The sequence below is a fragment of the Heloderma suspectum genome, chromosome 3 (genome assembly GCF_057233095.1).
Source record: "Heloderma suspectum isolate Gila_16-S chromosome 3, 16-S_ref, whole genome shotgun sequence".
Lineage (NCBI taxonomy): Eukaryota > Metazoa > Chordata > Lepidosauria > Squamata > Helodermatidae > Heloderma > Heloderma suspectum.
The window spans coordinates 138,951,257-138,967,090 of NC_139460.1; the positions used below are offsets into that span (position 1 = coordinate 138,951,257).

Below are 15,834 nucleotides of genomic sequence, written 5' to 3' on the forward strand. Positions count from 1 at the left end.
TGGCAAGAACATCTAGCCTCATTTTTTATACTTTTACTTTCCCCCCTTCTCCCCACACCCTGCTTTGCGTATCATCCAGCCTGAGAAAGAGTTCTGGAGAACTCGAAAGCTTGCTCACTATTTTGTAGCATTTTGATTGGTCCTAATAAAGGTATTGCCCAACTGTGCACTTTGCTGTTTTTTTCTTATGGATCAACATGACTACCTTTGCTTTCTTTAAACCCAAACAAAACAAAACCTCTCTGAAATTGGCTCGGATTATGTAGTATGGATGAATAGACAGATGAGTTCCTCGGCTTCACTTATAAGAGAAGGTTCAGTATGAAAACTAAACAAATTCAGGCGCCAAATAGTTTAGAGACTGAGTGGAGTTGCTAAAATAGGAAAGGAAGCTTTCTAGGTGCACAGAACTCTTCTCCAATGACTAAGGCTGGAATCAGCTTCCATCGAAGGTTCATTGGCTGCGTCTTTGCATGTCTTCAGGAAGGCTCTAAGGAGCCATCTGTTTTCACTGGCCTTCCCGTAATCTGTGGACAGCAGGTTTTATGGGCGTAGCCCATTTTTAGAGTATTTTATTATATATATGTATTTGTCTATTTGTATACTTTTGTATGGTTTTTTAATGCTGTACGACACCTTGAGTGGGTTTTATTTATTATTTATTTATTTGCAATATTTATATACTGCTTCACATCAGAAGATTTCAGAGCAGTGAACAACACAGTAAAAGAATAAAACAGCAGGTTAAAAGAATTAAAACATTTTAAAAAACACAAACCCCAATAAAGTGGAATTTAACAAACAATGCAAGAAAGTCATGCAAGGAAGGCCTCTTGAAAGAACAACGTCTTCAGGAGGTGCAGGAAGGAACACAATGTTGGTGCCTGCCTGACCTATAAAGGCAGGGAATTCCACAGGAAGGGGGCCACCACACTGAAGGCTCTTTTCCTGGTGGACCAACCGGGCCATAGGTCCATGTGGAACTACCAGGAACATGCTCTCTGATGACCTCAGTGACCGGGCAGGTTGGTAAAGAAGAAGGCACTCTCTCAGGTATCCTCAGGTTTTACCCTTAAGGCAGCCTAAAAATAATTTTAAATAAATAAATAAATAAATAGCTTGCATTTGTCACAGCTGCAAGTTAAACAAGCACATGAGCATTAGCCACTCCCTATGATTGGGAGCCTATACACTAAAAATCAAGTGGATATGTTTAGGACCATGATATCAAATGAAATCCAGTCAAAAATCTGAAAATGATAGCAAATTGTGCATTGCATAAATATAAGCATAGAATGGTTCCTATATTTTAACCTTGGAAAGCAACATATTGGAAGGCAGCGTTTTCAGAAATTATGCATACCATGTAAAATCTACACTGCCCACTCTTCTCCTTTCTCTCTTTGGATGCCAATCCCATTGAACCTCATGGAATTTACTTTCCTGTAAATGACCTTTTAACACCATGATGCTAAGCACATTTTCTGGGAATCAAGACCCATTCACTTCAGTAGAACTAACACCCAACCAAGGCTGTTGGGTGATAATACAGAGCTGTATTGTTGATTTCAAGTATTGTTGATTTCGGAGGAGGAGGAGGAGAGAGAGTGAGAGAAAAGCGCGTGGTTAAAACTGACGTCTTAAACACACTACTTGAAAGGGAGCAAGTCCCAATGGACGTGGTTCGGCCTACATCCTAGTAAACATGCGTAGGCTTGCACTGCAATTGTCCTGAATTGGGACTGGGGAGGAAAGGCTTCACTTTGCCTGGAGAAAGGAAAGAGGGCGGGATCCCACCGTCGGCGGCCCCTGCAAACGTGTCCGAAGGAGCGAAAGGGGGATGGGGTTCGGGTCAGCAAAGAGCAAAGGGCAGGGCTTGATCACTTCTCGGGGTAAGTACCAGAGGATGAAAGGCACATGTCAATCAGCGCGCTCTGTGAGTTAAACAAATACAAACAGATGATGGTAAATCTTGAGGACTTTCCTTTCTTCCTCTCTGACTCTCCTTTTCACCCCGACAAAGGAGAGAGATATTGATTGCCGAGAGAAAGGGCACGCCAGGGTCTTTCTGTCTCTCCCAGGGCCTCGGATTCGCAGGCCAGAGAAAGAGGGGAGGGGGGTGGGGTGGACGTATGGACGGAGAGGCGGCAGAGCAGGGGTTCCCTGGACTTGTTGCCGCGGCCGCCCAGGGAAAGGCACCGTTTGTTTGTTCCTTTGCTTTGAAAGGGCTCCCAATCTGCTCAGATAATAGAAGGGCGAAGGAAGGCTTTCCTTCCCAAGCCACTTGGGCCGAAGGCGCGCGGGGGCGCGCGCCCGCGCGCACACACACACAAAGGGGAAAGAAAGTGCATCTCCAGACAGCTCCCTCCGGGGAAAGCGGTGCAGGAACAGAACTGGCGCGTTGACTTCAACCGGCTGCAAAACTTTTGTGTGGTAGAAAATAAGAGCTGTGAGTCTGTCTCTCCCTGCCCCCTCTCCACACCGTCCCAGGCCCCTTTGAAGAGTGAGCGTCCCAGCAAAGAGGAGCCCTCTCCCCCGCCCGACTAACTCCCGGGCACCCTGCCAAAGTCCCAGGCCGGCATCTCCTCCTTACCTGCTGCTGGTGGCGGCGTGGAGAGCGGGGGAGGTGGCGGGATGGGAGGAAGAGCCGGCAGCCGCTTGGTCAGCCTTAGAAGGGATTTCAGGAGGGCTCTCGAAAGCAGACGCGGGAGCAGCGCTCGTGGGAATGCAGCGGGGATGCGGGGTGAGTGAGCGGGGTCGTAGCGGCACAGCAAGGGGGGGAGCTGCACAGAGGTTGCTAGGCGATTCCCGGGGCTGGGAAGAATTCTGCTTTTCTTTCTTTCTGGTGAGGTTCATGGTACGGTCTAAACCTACCTCAGCTGACTTGAAAGAACTTATCCTAGACGTACCCTCTGGATGGGAAATTGGGTTGCGGAGGCACTCTGCACATGATCAGAGGCGCCCACGCCAGCATGGTTTCTTCACATATACTACAGCTAACAGGTTCCGGGACTGAGCTCTCTAGGTCAAACCTAAGTGTCGTTGAGGGATTTCTTTTTTTAAGTGTTTGAGGAAGAGTTGCGGTATTTTCTGGGGCTCCTCCAGTATCTCACCCTGCGAGCTTCCGGAAAACGCTTAATTAAACCAGTTACTCCGCCAGCCCATTTAGCGCTTAGTTCGAGGTAAGTAATCCGGGGGAGCTACGGGGTGGGAAGAGAGTCCCGTGAACCGGGCACTGAGCGGGACTGGCGGCGAAGCAGCGCCTCTTTTGGTTTAACAGAGGGGAACCTTCAGGTCTTACAGGGCAATCCTATACATGTCTATGCAGAAGTAAGCCCACTGATTTCAATGGGACTCACTCTCAGGTAAGTGTGAGACTGCAGCCCTAATCGAGCTTTGAAAGGACCAGAGGCAGTAATTCTGTTAAGCAATTTTGGACGCGACTTCGTGGTCTTACGGGCGGGGGTGGGGGTGTTCTTTAGATGGTAATGGGTCTGCTTCACTTCGTTTAAAATGTGGTACGCCAGTCCTGCTGCCCTTGGGGGGCCCCTCGTCTTGCCCAGTGGGGCCCTTAACCTCTGCCCCAGAGTCCTGCCCTGACGGCGCCACTGGTCGGAATGGGAATGCAAACGAGGCAATGCAAAGCAGGCAAAGGCCAGACAGCTTTTTACACCAGTCTCACGAATTTCAGTTTAACTGCGCCCCCCCCCCCCATTCCAGCTTAAGCACTCACATGCGCGGCAAAAAACAAACTCGAGGCTTCTAAACCTATCACTTAGAAATAAGTCCCATTAGATATGTTGAATTTTCTTCCGAGTAGATCTGAACCAAGGTAATTTCTGAAAGCGAGAATGAGGAGGAGACAAAGGCTAGTGTCTAATGGGTGGTATCCCATTAAGCACCGTTCATTTCAGTGGGTCTGCTCTAAGTAGGACTAACCTTGGATACAACCCCAGAAGCAAACGAGGTGGAGGGAAAGAAGAAGAGAAGGAATTAGGAAGGAATGGCAGGGGAGAACAGCTTATCAAAACCCCGATCGAATGTAAGACGTAGGCGAAGAAAAATCCGCACCCAGGCCCCTAACGTACATTCACATCTGTCTGTCAGTTCCGTGGATTTTTAACAGAGCACCCTTTTCGCGGCAGGGGGCTGAGGGATCGTGTCAAAGGGTCCCCATCAGCGTCAAGTGTGAGAGAGTGTGCAAAGAGAACGAGCCACGGCAGCCAATCAGAGGGGCCCGTGTCGGCCTCCTTGTGCGGCCCTAGGCGTGGACAAGGGCTCTGTTGGTGTGAGTGTGCGCGTGCGCGTGCGCGAGAGAGGGGGAGAGCCAGCCAGCCAGCCAGCCAGCCATTCATTCCAAGCACGCGTTTGTACTTGGCGGTAATTTCCTGGAAACCAATGCGCACTACCTCCGCGTAACTGTGTTTGGTCGTTCGCGGCCGGACTTTGGTTCCATTCGCCTTAAGAAGAGAGAAAAGCAAATGGACTTCCCGATCTCTTAACATAAGAGGGAAGCATTAACCAAACGTGCCTTGGTTCGCTCCCCCCTTCTTAGTTCCTTAGAAATATATAACTTCTCCCCAGGCCCAGCTCTCCCCGCTTTAAAACAGAGGGCTGCCCTTTTGTTATCAGTGAAGACACCTCCCCCGCCCCCCAAGTGTTCCGTCTCTCCGGGGAAAACGTTGCATACATACAAGGCATACCAGACTTAAGTAAGTGCCCCCTAAGCCTTCTTTCTTATTTACTCTTCCTGAGTAAATGTGCTCAGGATTAAGGTGAAAGATTGTCAAATACTCTGTACACAATTTTATGTGTACAACTACTACTGTTACTTACTACTACTGATGATGTAAACATTGCTAGCTTCGGACAAACACTTTTTGTCCCGAAAAGTCAAGATGAAAGTCCGGAATGTGAGTGTGTGTGTGAAGGGGCGGGGATAGCTGGACCTCGCGGGGGAGGGTTTCTCTGTGTGTGTGCGGTGTGCCCGCTGTGTGGGAGGAGGGACTCTGGGCAAGACCGGCGTTTGTACGTATTGATGCGTGTGTACAAGAGCAGGGTGAGAAAAGTCGCCCAACCCGACATCCCCATTCAATTGGGTCAGGCTGTGCGTGTGTCGGTGAGGCCAAGGGCTCAAAGTGTGTGTGTGGGGGGCATTTTTGTGGATGATCCCTTCGTGGGCTGCTGCTGCCCTTTGCTCAGGTAGAGCGCAGGATGGTGGATTTTAATTCGCTGCGTGTCTGCGTCCCACTTCGCCTGCCTCTCCACGTGAATTCGATCGTGTGCGGGTGCGTAAAGTCTATAGCCCTTTCCCCCAAGCCTGGCTGTTAACTCGAATTCACATGTCTTTAAAAAAAAAGAAAGAAAAAACGGGTGCACTCCCCTGACACGATCGTGGAACCGGAGTGGTTTTCCTAGACTTAACGAACGATCGATATTAAAGGGAGGAGGAAGGCGGGCGAGATTTTCCAATGTACTTAGAACTGCAGATCTAGTGAAAAGGGGGGGGGGGGAGGAAAGAAAGAACGCGCGGGAAATAGATGGCAGTTAGGGTTGTAGTACTGCGTAGGTGTATGTTTGTGAATTGTGAGTGAGACACAGTCACACACAGCACACACCTGGAAAGGATAGAAAAGAAGAGCGCGAGGTTTAAGGGTGACCAAGTGCCATAAACACATAACTTTTATTTTAAGGGAAAAATAGGATACCAGATAATCTTTTGTTGGTCCAATGTTTGTTAGGAACACTGGGGGGGGGGGGGGAAGACTTCCAATTGTAAATTTTGCGGCGGGCTGAAATTGCCAAAAGATAGTCTTCCTTTGCGAAGATGTGTGTGTATTTGTGTGTGTGAGTGTGTGTTTGTTTGAAAGCAGCCCAACGCTTGGAATTCTTTCACTGGAATGCTTCAATCGAACTGGGTCCAATACGGGAGATGATCTCACTTGAAGCTAGATCCATGCTGCAGTTAGAAACCGAATTCCCTCCCGCGTGGTGATCATCCCAGGGAAGCAACCCCACTGAGCGCAGTTGGACTGACTCTAGCATCTATGTCTCTCAAAACTCTGCTGCCTTCAAGGAGGATTCACTGAGTTTAATCCAAGAACTTCTCTTTATAAACGAGAGTTTGCCTCTCCTTCTGTGGGATCAAAGAGACAAATAATCTACACTCTAAACTGAATGCCAAGGGGCGATATTGATATGGCGGTATCCGGAGAAAGTTAGGAACGCCTGATGGTAATCGAAAGGGCCAGCCGTGCTTAATTTACTAGTCCCATTGATTCCAACGATATTTGCACATGCTAATCTGGATGCCATCGGGGCCCAATCCGCAGGAAGGTTTGACTGCATCAAACCCGGTTATGGAAGCTGTTTAATATCTTACGAAGGAAAACTAGATGATAGATAGATAGATAGATAGATAGATAGATAGATATATTCTGGGTATTCTCTAAGTGGCCCTCAGACAACCCAAACAAGCCCCCGATTGCAAAAAGACCCAAAGGTCGCTTAACGTTCCACTTTTGCTAATTTCAACGCCATCTGCTAATGGGGAGACTTTCCTTAGGATAAACTAACATAGGCGCTGCCTCGAAGGGCGGAGTCACGGCGCGGGCGAGGCTGCCGCAGCCGGACTGGAGGGGCAGCAGGAATAGAAAACTTGCTCAGTCTAGTCAGCACGCCAGCCCGTGGGCGCGCACCCACCCAAACGGAATCCACAACTGTTTCAAACGCTACGATCATTTACAAAGGGGTAGTCCTTCCTGTTAGGCTCTTGGACCAAAATTGGCCACGAGTCTTGTGACACCTTAAGGACTAAGAAAAATGGAACGCGATCCTATACATGTTTACGCAGAAATAAGTCCAACTCATTTCTGTGGAACGTATTCCCAAGTGGACATAGGATCGCAGTCTTGGTCAGTGGACTGGCGGAGCCAGCTTTATCACATGCAAATCAACGACGTTGAAGAGAACCCCGTGACCCCCTTGTGTAATCAGCACAATTTGGCTGATGATTGGGATGGCAGGCAAAAGGATACTTAATTTGGAAGTATTTGGAAGTGGGAATTTAAGTCCCACCGGAAACCGAGGAGACCCACTTCCAAGGAAGCATGGAGTTCGATCCAGCCAAATGTAAGGACGTTCAGTGCCCGCTAATATAAACCGAAAAGCCGAGTTCAGGCGCTCAGTTCTCTCTTCCAACGAAATAAGTGGGGTTTCAAAGTACTAATGTCGGGCTCCATCACGGTCTTAGTTGGAATCGGATCATCATATTTATTCCAGGTTTAAAGTTCTTTAAACGCAACATTGGTGGGAAAGGGAAAACCCGCAGTCCCCCCAAGTGATTCTTAAAAATGCAACCAGGAGCAGTGAGCGCGATCCCAGGTCATTTCCTGTTGGGAATATCTGATAGGAACTTCCCCACGACCCACTTATCCGGAAATAGCACGAATGGGTTAAAAGGGTGTGATGGGCGCGAACGTTCTGTTGCAACGCCTGAAAGAGCAGAATCCTTTGTATGTTTAGATGGAGAAACCTCCGGCAACTCCCAGCATTGTAGGACTTTTCTCCGTCTAAACCTGCATAGGATTGCACTCTAAGTAAACTGAGACGTTTCGCGTCCAAGTCCAACGTGTGTCCAGCGTTGCACCACCCATCGGGTTCAATGCGAGGGTTAATGTTTTACTAACAGGCGCAGGGTCGGGGATCCGATAACTTGAAAGCAGACAAGAAAGAGCAGTGTTCTTCTGTGTAAACTGACACCTGTTTTACTAACAAGCGAGGAAATAAGTTAATACAGCAAGCAAAATGTTACTGCGGCGATTGGCCGCCTTTCTTGTTTCCGAGGGAAAAGCGAAAGGATTTCATTTTACCTACAGAGATTCATTTCTCTCCCCCTTGCATAGTTTGTACTCTTTCACTAACAATCTGATTCGAATTGGGTTGAATATCCAGTTTGCCTGCAAGTGTTTTTCCGTTGAAGAAAATGCAAAATTATTTCGGGAAAAACTATTTCACTGAAAAAGGAAAGTATTTCAGTCGTGTCCGATTATACTCAGGAAGGACTTTATGAAATCGTTCCAAAGTCCTTGGTGGGGGAAACTCGGAATGTGTTCTACGTAATGCAACAGAGGTTGGGGGATGGGGGGAGGAAATCCCTCTTTGGCAGCCTTGACCGTTACCTGTTTTAAATGGGCCATTTCAGACACTGCAAATCTACACTTAATCGGTGGCGTTTTCTGTAAGGTCCCGCCACCCCCACATTTATTTCTGTCTCCAACGCGACTGATCAAAATGAAACGAGATTAGCCGGGCAGGCTCTGTTCTAAGAACTTCAAATCACGTGTCTCTGGAATCCAAATAAAACCAACGAGATCAAAAGTCGCACATTCCTCCCGATCGTTTGGGGGAAAAGGAGGTTGGTTGAAAGTGTTTCCGAAAGAGCCGATTAAAATGGGGAGTGGGGGAAAAACAAAAAATCGAAGCCTGTGTGGGAAACCTCTTGAGAATAATATCGTCTGGTCTGAAATAGAAAATGAATCTGAAATCCTAGTTCCTAAAGGTGGTTACTCGGGAGTAACTTCCATCCCGTTTCAAATTACTTCCCTAGAAGTGTACCCACCGAGGAGTCGTTTGAAAGGCGACGAAAGGGGATGGCAAACACGAAAGAATAAATGTAAGGATTTAAACTAGGCCAAGAAAAACAAGGAAGAGGCCAGTAATCTTTAAAAAACCCAGTAAATTATCTAAAAGTAAAATCAAAATTACGATTACCACCATAGGTAATTGGAAATTAAGGTCACTAAAACCCTTGCGGGGTAATAAGGGTTGTAAAATAATTCGGGTAGTGAAAGAATAGAAGAGCGCGCGGGGGGGGGGTTAATTTTATATCTCCATCGCTTTAGGGGTGCGTGATTTGCCATGTTTTCAGAGAAACTCACTTTATGAAGATATGAAGTTTGTAAGCCATCTCTCAATATTCTGTTGAGAGACCGAACAAGGGAGAGTTGGTTTTTTGTTTGTTTGGTTGGTTGTTTTGAGTGATCCCGGGTGGACAAAGTTCGTACAAACCCATTAAACTCGTGGTGCTTGCATCAGTTGTAGAAGTCGAAGACAAAGGTTGTACCTTGATTGAGCGGGGGAGGGGGAGTGTTTTTTTAGGACCCACCAGGAGCCCTCCCCTTTTCTGTTCCAGCTTCCCAGTGCGCAAATATGAGGCAGGGTAGGCGAGACACCCTATCCCAAGGCGTTCTTTCTTGTTTTCTCTCCCCCCCGCCCCTTGTCTGATCTGGGATGGTGTCCCGTGACAACAACCCGTTGCCCTCGTTCAGCCTTCTCAGCCTTGTAGTAGGGACTGGTTTACAAGTCGATCGTTGTGTCTTCTACGCGATTTAGTCCTTAAGAAATTTCCTCCTTTCTGTGCGGACTTTCTCTCTCCTCTCCCCAATTCTTGTCCGGGACTTACTTTGAGAGCGGGAAGTGGGAGAAACTCATGTAAACGGAAACGATTGCAAAGCGGATCCAATCCAGAGCCAGTCAGAGGATTTCCTATGGAAGGGGGCCAGGAAGAACTGGCTTCCAAAATCTGCTTCACACACCAATCTTTAGTACATTCATGCTGTTGTGGTTGTGTTTTGTCGTACCTCCGGCGTACATAAGGACAATCCTGTCAAAATTAAATAGTTCGAAAAATTCCCCGTCAATTCAAGGAGGAAGATTGAAGCAAGTGCTTAACGCTCTCACCGAAATTAATGGTATTTAAACTGACTTCCTTGGCCTGGATCGTACCCATGTCCAGTTAAGAGAAGCAAAAAACTGGGACCCTGTAAAGCAGTTCCCTCGGTGTTTATTTACTTCAAAATAAGGGTGCAGGCAGCCTTCAAAAACACAGATCCAAGTGTCCAGCTCCCCTGATCACACCTGCAACCCAAAGCCTTGGCCGGCATCTCACACATAACCTGAATGTCGGGGGTTTAAGCCGTTTACATAGTGGTTAAAAAACAAACACACGCTAGGATCAAAACAAAATGGGAACAAAGGTGGGTGATTCAAAGCAACTTAGGACGCCAAGATGTCTTTTGCTGCTGCTGCTGTTATTTTAAATGCATATTCAAAGGGGCATTTTCCATTGACAGACGACATTACTTTTGATTGTGGCACGGTTTTGCAAGAAGGATGGGGAGACGTGAGCACGCGCACGCTCGTGCATGGAGCTCCATTTTATATCGCTTTTGTGCTTTGTGTAAACAAATTGCGGCTCAAATTCTAAAGGCAGCGTTAATAGGTTGGATCCAGCTCATTGACCCTTTACTAACAAATTGGTTTTTAACTGGGACTGGGGGAAAATAATTCAAGGGCTTCCCGCCCCTTCTTTCGCCTCTTTCAACTACTTTTGCTTACCATGTCGAAGCTCGTTGCTATGAACATCTTCCTGAACAGAATCCGTGCTTGGATTTCAATGATGGGAATGGCCCTATGTGTGACAGGGGGTGGGGGATTTTGACTACAGAACAATTCAAAACAATTTCAGATCAAGGGTCAAACAAACACACACTGTCCTGGCATGTCCTAAATTTATTGTAAATTCTTTTAAAGGGTCTCCTTCTGGATAAGTTAAATAACATAACCAATAAACTGGTTAGTTAAATAATTTAAATATCTAAAGTTTACAGTGCACCAGTTCCATAAAGGGCGATTATCTCTATTTCAAAGTTATTTTCCTCTCTTAAAATGAGACTTCTCTGTTCCTCCATCACTATTATCTGTGTAGTTATCTGATATATTCTCTAGCCATCTTTATCTAAACTTAGGCTGCAACCCTATACACATTTACTTGCGAGTCCCAGTGAACACAATAGGGCTTACTTCTGAACCTACATGCATAGGATTGCACTATAGTATAGTATACGTATATACTATATAATTATACTATGCTTCTATACCCAAGGCATGGTCTGAAGGCGCATGAGGCAGCCACCTTGCTGAAGCTAAGCACAGGTCAGTGCTTAGAGAGGGAACCAGATGTAGGCAGCTTGAATTTCAGGATGGAAGGAAGATGGGATAGAAATGTAATAAATACATAAATAAATGTACCATGGAAGACACTATATTTATATAAGCAAACACTGATTAAGTTATATTATTGAAGCATCTTATAGTTGTCTGTCTCATCTGACAAAGAGGATTCCAAAACCTGTTTAACAGCACAACCCTGTACATGTCTATTCAGAAGATCACCCCATTGAGTTCAATGTGATTCACTCCCAGGTAAGTGTGTATAGCAGGGGTAGGTAACCCTCCAGATATTTTAGACTACAACTCTCAACAGCCCTCATCACCATGGCCAAGGGAGCATGGGAATTGTAGCCTGGTGCTTAGAATTGCAACCTGAGACATTCATTCCCATTTGCCTGATCATCTGACTACCCCTTCCCCCCCCCATAGTATATATACAGTTTGTTCAATGTGCTTCCCACAGTAATCCTGTCAGTGACCCTGACAGGTGGGCCAGTATTCTTTTCCTAGTGCTATGGAGGAGAGGTGGGTGGAGGTTAAGTGACAGTAGATTGCCTAAAACTACCAAAGAAGTCACAGCTGAGCAGGGGTTTCAACTAGGGACTTCCTAACTTATAGCTCATGCTCTTGACTGCTACCCATACTGGGAACCTTTTTAAATGACATGCTTAAATTATAGAGGGAAATGTAGGGGCCTTAATGAAATCCACAAGCCCCATCCCCCAATTGTCTCCCTCCCCAATTTTATCTCCACTCTACCCTTCGAAAATATAACTAAGTGCTGGCACAAAAGGTGAAAGAGCTGGGGGCCTTTCAAGGACTAGTTGAGTCACATACCCCGAGTCCTTAATTTTCTTTTGGATCTTCCATTTCTTCTAGCTCCTAGTTTGGCAACACAGAAAAACCAGAAAGTTGTGCTCCCTTCTCAGTTGAACACATAGTATACAATCCGCTTTATAGCAGCTGGTTAACATTTCCCTGCCTTGTTATTAAATGTGAAAGGCATGGAAATGGCAAAGGAAAATGAATTAAAAGCCATCTTTTCTCTCTGTCAAGAGACAGCGCCTAATTAAGGAATATTGGAATCCCACAAAAATGCAGACTCTCCGAGGTGAAATAAAAATTCCCTTTTAAAATCATGAACAAAAGCAGTAACAAATCAGCCATGGCCAGGCCCAAAGCATTAGTCTTTAAAGGCTCTAGTCTTTAAAAACAAAAACAGGGGAATGAATATATATATATATATATATATATAAACTTTTCTACATCCCTGGAGGGTTACTGTTTATTTTATGGGACTAAGGAGCATGAACCTAAAGCAAATCTTGTGAGTGTGCCAAGGCTGAACCAGACTACAAGCCCAGACAGTGTTTTCTGCAGCACTGCCAATACTAGTAGTCTAATTTCTAATGTGCAAGGAAAATAACCTTTGCGTTTTATTTTCCACCATCAAACCTCCTCTCTTCTCCCCACTGAACCCAGTCAGAGGATGATGGAGGTGGGCACAAGGCCTGGAATGGAAGGCATATTCTGTGTCTCTGAAGTCCCAGCTCTCATTTAAAGAAAACAGTAAACCTTTAGCCCTTTTGCTTGCAGAGCTGTAAGGAGAAAGATGCAGGCAGAATTGTTTGATTGCAAGTAAAACTTACTCCTCCTGGACCTCCACGATTCTGCCCAGTGAATGAAATGCACCTGGATGAGGACTGTTGCCCAATGGAAAATGTAATAGTAAAAGTCCACTGGGATTGACTGATAAGCTATCAAAACGTGAATGATATGCCCAAGGTGGCTAACGCTCAAACATATTTGAAAACAGTAATGCAATGATTGACAAGGACTTGGGCATGACGCTTATGTTGTAGTTCTATTCAATTTGAATGGTATTTTAATAAGGTCATTTAATATGTTAAATCCTTCTGGTTGAAATCAATTTTGAACACTTGGAAACAACACAACTTCTGTAATTTTATTTTATTTTTTTGCAGTGCAATCCTAGGCATGTGTTTGAGTTCAGTGGGATTTGCTCCCAGAGAAGTGTGTATTGGATTGCAGCCTTAATGGCATTTTATTAAAATGTAAAAGGTATCTCTATTTAAATGTTTTGTTTATCTATTAATTTATTTTGGAAATTTTAGCCTATTTCTCAATTTTAAACAAATTTGCAATGCAGGTATAAAGCAGTATTCCGTAAACAGAAGAAATCAAGTATGCAACAGAATGTGACAGCATATATTGTATAATTTCATTCTGTTGCTCTATGTGTGTGTTTTCATTCTGTTCCTATATATATAAAACACCAGCAGCAGAATCAAACCCCAGTTTATAAAAGAGCAAAATCAAATCCTTCAGTGTAAACATTCCCTGGACACTGAGTAACAGCAAAGATGCTTAGGTAAATAAAAGAGTATTGATGTGATGCCTGAAACTTTGAAGTCAAGGCACCCCGGGAAGTCTTTCTGGTGAGAGCATTCCATAGGTGGTGAGGCACCATGACCAAGAAGGCCTTTTCCCTGGTTGCCACCATCTTCACCCTGAAGAAAGGGATACACAGAGAAGAGACTCTAGTGCAAGCAATCTTTGCTCTGAGGAAGGTTCATATGGAAGAAGACAGTCCTTCTCAGACCCAGAAACACGATTTCAGATTTTTGTTGAAGGGACAAAGAAACTGAGGGAGAGGGGATGTCAACAAGCTATTAGATATATTAAATATTATAGCATATATTCCAGTTGGAAGTATATGGAATATATTCAATATTAAATTGCAAGCAAGTGCACTGCACTTTATATTTTATATTACATTTTAATCTTGCCCTTCCTCCCAGGAGCTCATCACAATGTACATTGTTCTCCTGCTACAAATTTTATCCTCCCAACAGCACTGTGAGTTGGGTTAGGCTGGAAAAGAGAGAGAGATTGGCCCAAGTCTTATTATAACTATTTTTAGCTGTTTTAAATTGTTTTAAAATGTGGTATGTTAAAAGTCTCTTATGTGATGTTTTTGTTTTGTAATTTTTGTGAACCGCCCAGAGAGCTTTGGTTATTGGGTGCAGTATAGAAATGAAAGAAATGCAATGAAGTTCACCCAGTGAGCTTTGTGCCTGAGTGGGGACTTGAACCTGGATCTTCCCAGTCCTAGCCAGACATTTTCAGATATTTTAGAGTGTGTATTGTTAATACATTGTATACCTCAACCTAGCAATTTATTATTTATTCCTGATGTTTTTTTTTAGGAGGAATGCTTTCTCAAGAGTGATTGACTTTACAATTCTGAAATTAACAAATAAAAACAGCACACTAATGCCTGTGTTCTTCAACATTAGTAGACATAGCTATAGGTGTGTGCACACCTGTATATATACGACTACACATGTGGCTGCCTTTCTGAAACAATCAACCTTAACTCTAGCTTAAAACACTAGAATAAGCAGCTTCCATGCATCCACATTTACGTGCATTTGAAGAAAAATTACATGTAGTTTGAAATATGGAGGGAGGGGGATGCCCTTTCACTCTGTCCCTAAATGATACCCCTGACTGGACTACTTCTATTTAGTTTAATTGAGATTCACAGCCAGAAATATTGTGCTAATGGCCAGCCAAAGGGCACAATAGCTCGCCCAGTGGACTCAGGCTTCCCATAATCACATTTCTGGCTTTGTGCCTCCCTCTCCCTCTCCCCCGCCCCCCACTCCTCCCTCTCTCTCTCTCTCTTTCTCATCATCAACTGAAGATCTTGGGCTACTTTTCCCCAATTCCATCTCCCCTATAATGGCCCCAAAGCAATGGATATTTACTGAGCCGCTTTCATTTCTGTTTGTTCTGTCAGCACTCACATTTCTCTTGTCAAGGCTGGCAGCATTCACATGTCAGATGCATTTGTCATTTGTTATGTCCTGCAGAGGCTGGAGAAATATAACCAATTATCAGTTTTCAGAACTGAACCCAACTTTATCTTGATTGCTACTCCTGGCCCTGAGATACTTGGCACCTGAAACCCTCTGGAATCCAAAGCACCTCCTGCCTTTGCCCCCTCCCCTCAGTCCTCCCCTGCCTAAAAGGCAATATGGTGAGGGAGCTTTGACAGAAGCATGTATGATGGTGATGACTCTTCCAAAAAGGCATGTTGAGAGGAAATAGAAAAGATCCACATTTTATCCTAAAATGAAATGGTAGACATAGGGCATTTTCACAACTGACACTAGGAATGTCATTTCTGACCCTAATGCATCCCTTCAGTTATAAATGGTAGAAATCCAATTTAAAAGTGGGAGACTGGGACATGTGAATCAGTGTAAAACATGCAAAAATTGGCCCCTATCTTCAGTTTACAGATGCAAACACCATTCACCATTCACCAAACACCATCTCAAGCTGCTCTCACATGCAGGAGATTGTGTAGCATAGTGGCTAAGAATGTGTGCCTGGAAGTCCACAGTTCAAAGTTTGCCTCAGCTCCATCACAAGCTCACAATATAAATCAGGGATGGGAAACCTCTGGCCTGTGGGCTGGATGCAGCCCACAGGGGTTCCCCCTGTGGCCTGCAAGCTTCTTCTGCTGTTATCTCCAATCAGTAATTAGAGATAAGATGGTATTTAAAGGGATTCAAATACACTCTTATCTCCGATCACTGAATTGAGCTGTGTGCTTTGCAGCCATATGGAAACTGTTGCATTCGGGGTTACTCATGAGTAATATGCTTTGTATGTGTGGTGGGAAAATGTTCAAATTGGTAAGGCTTACATCTGGCCCTGTCCATTTCACTGTTGGCCCTGCCCACCACTGGAATGCAATCCCTGAGAGCTTCTCTGAAATGTATAAAG

General features: G+C 45.1%; 1 protein-coding gene across 2 annotated transcripts in view; it reads right to left on the reverse strand.

The window, feature by feature from the left end:
- Window positions 1-639: 639 nt before the first annotated feature.
- The window catches only part of CLYBL (citramalyl-CoA lyase), a 344,460-nt gene continuing 329,265 nt past the window's right edge, over window positions 640-15,834 (reverse strand). The window contains exon 9 of one of the 2 annotated variants that reach the window (XM_084844690.1): window positions 640-1,082. The gene's annotated coding sequence lies outside the window, so the exon portion shown is untranslated. Of the gene's footprint in view, window positions 1,083-12,871; window positions 13,545-15,834 lie in introns of those variants that run through there. The other variant, XM_084844691.1, reaches the window with a different exon arrangement.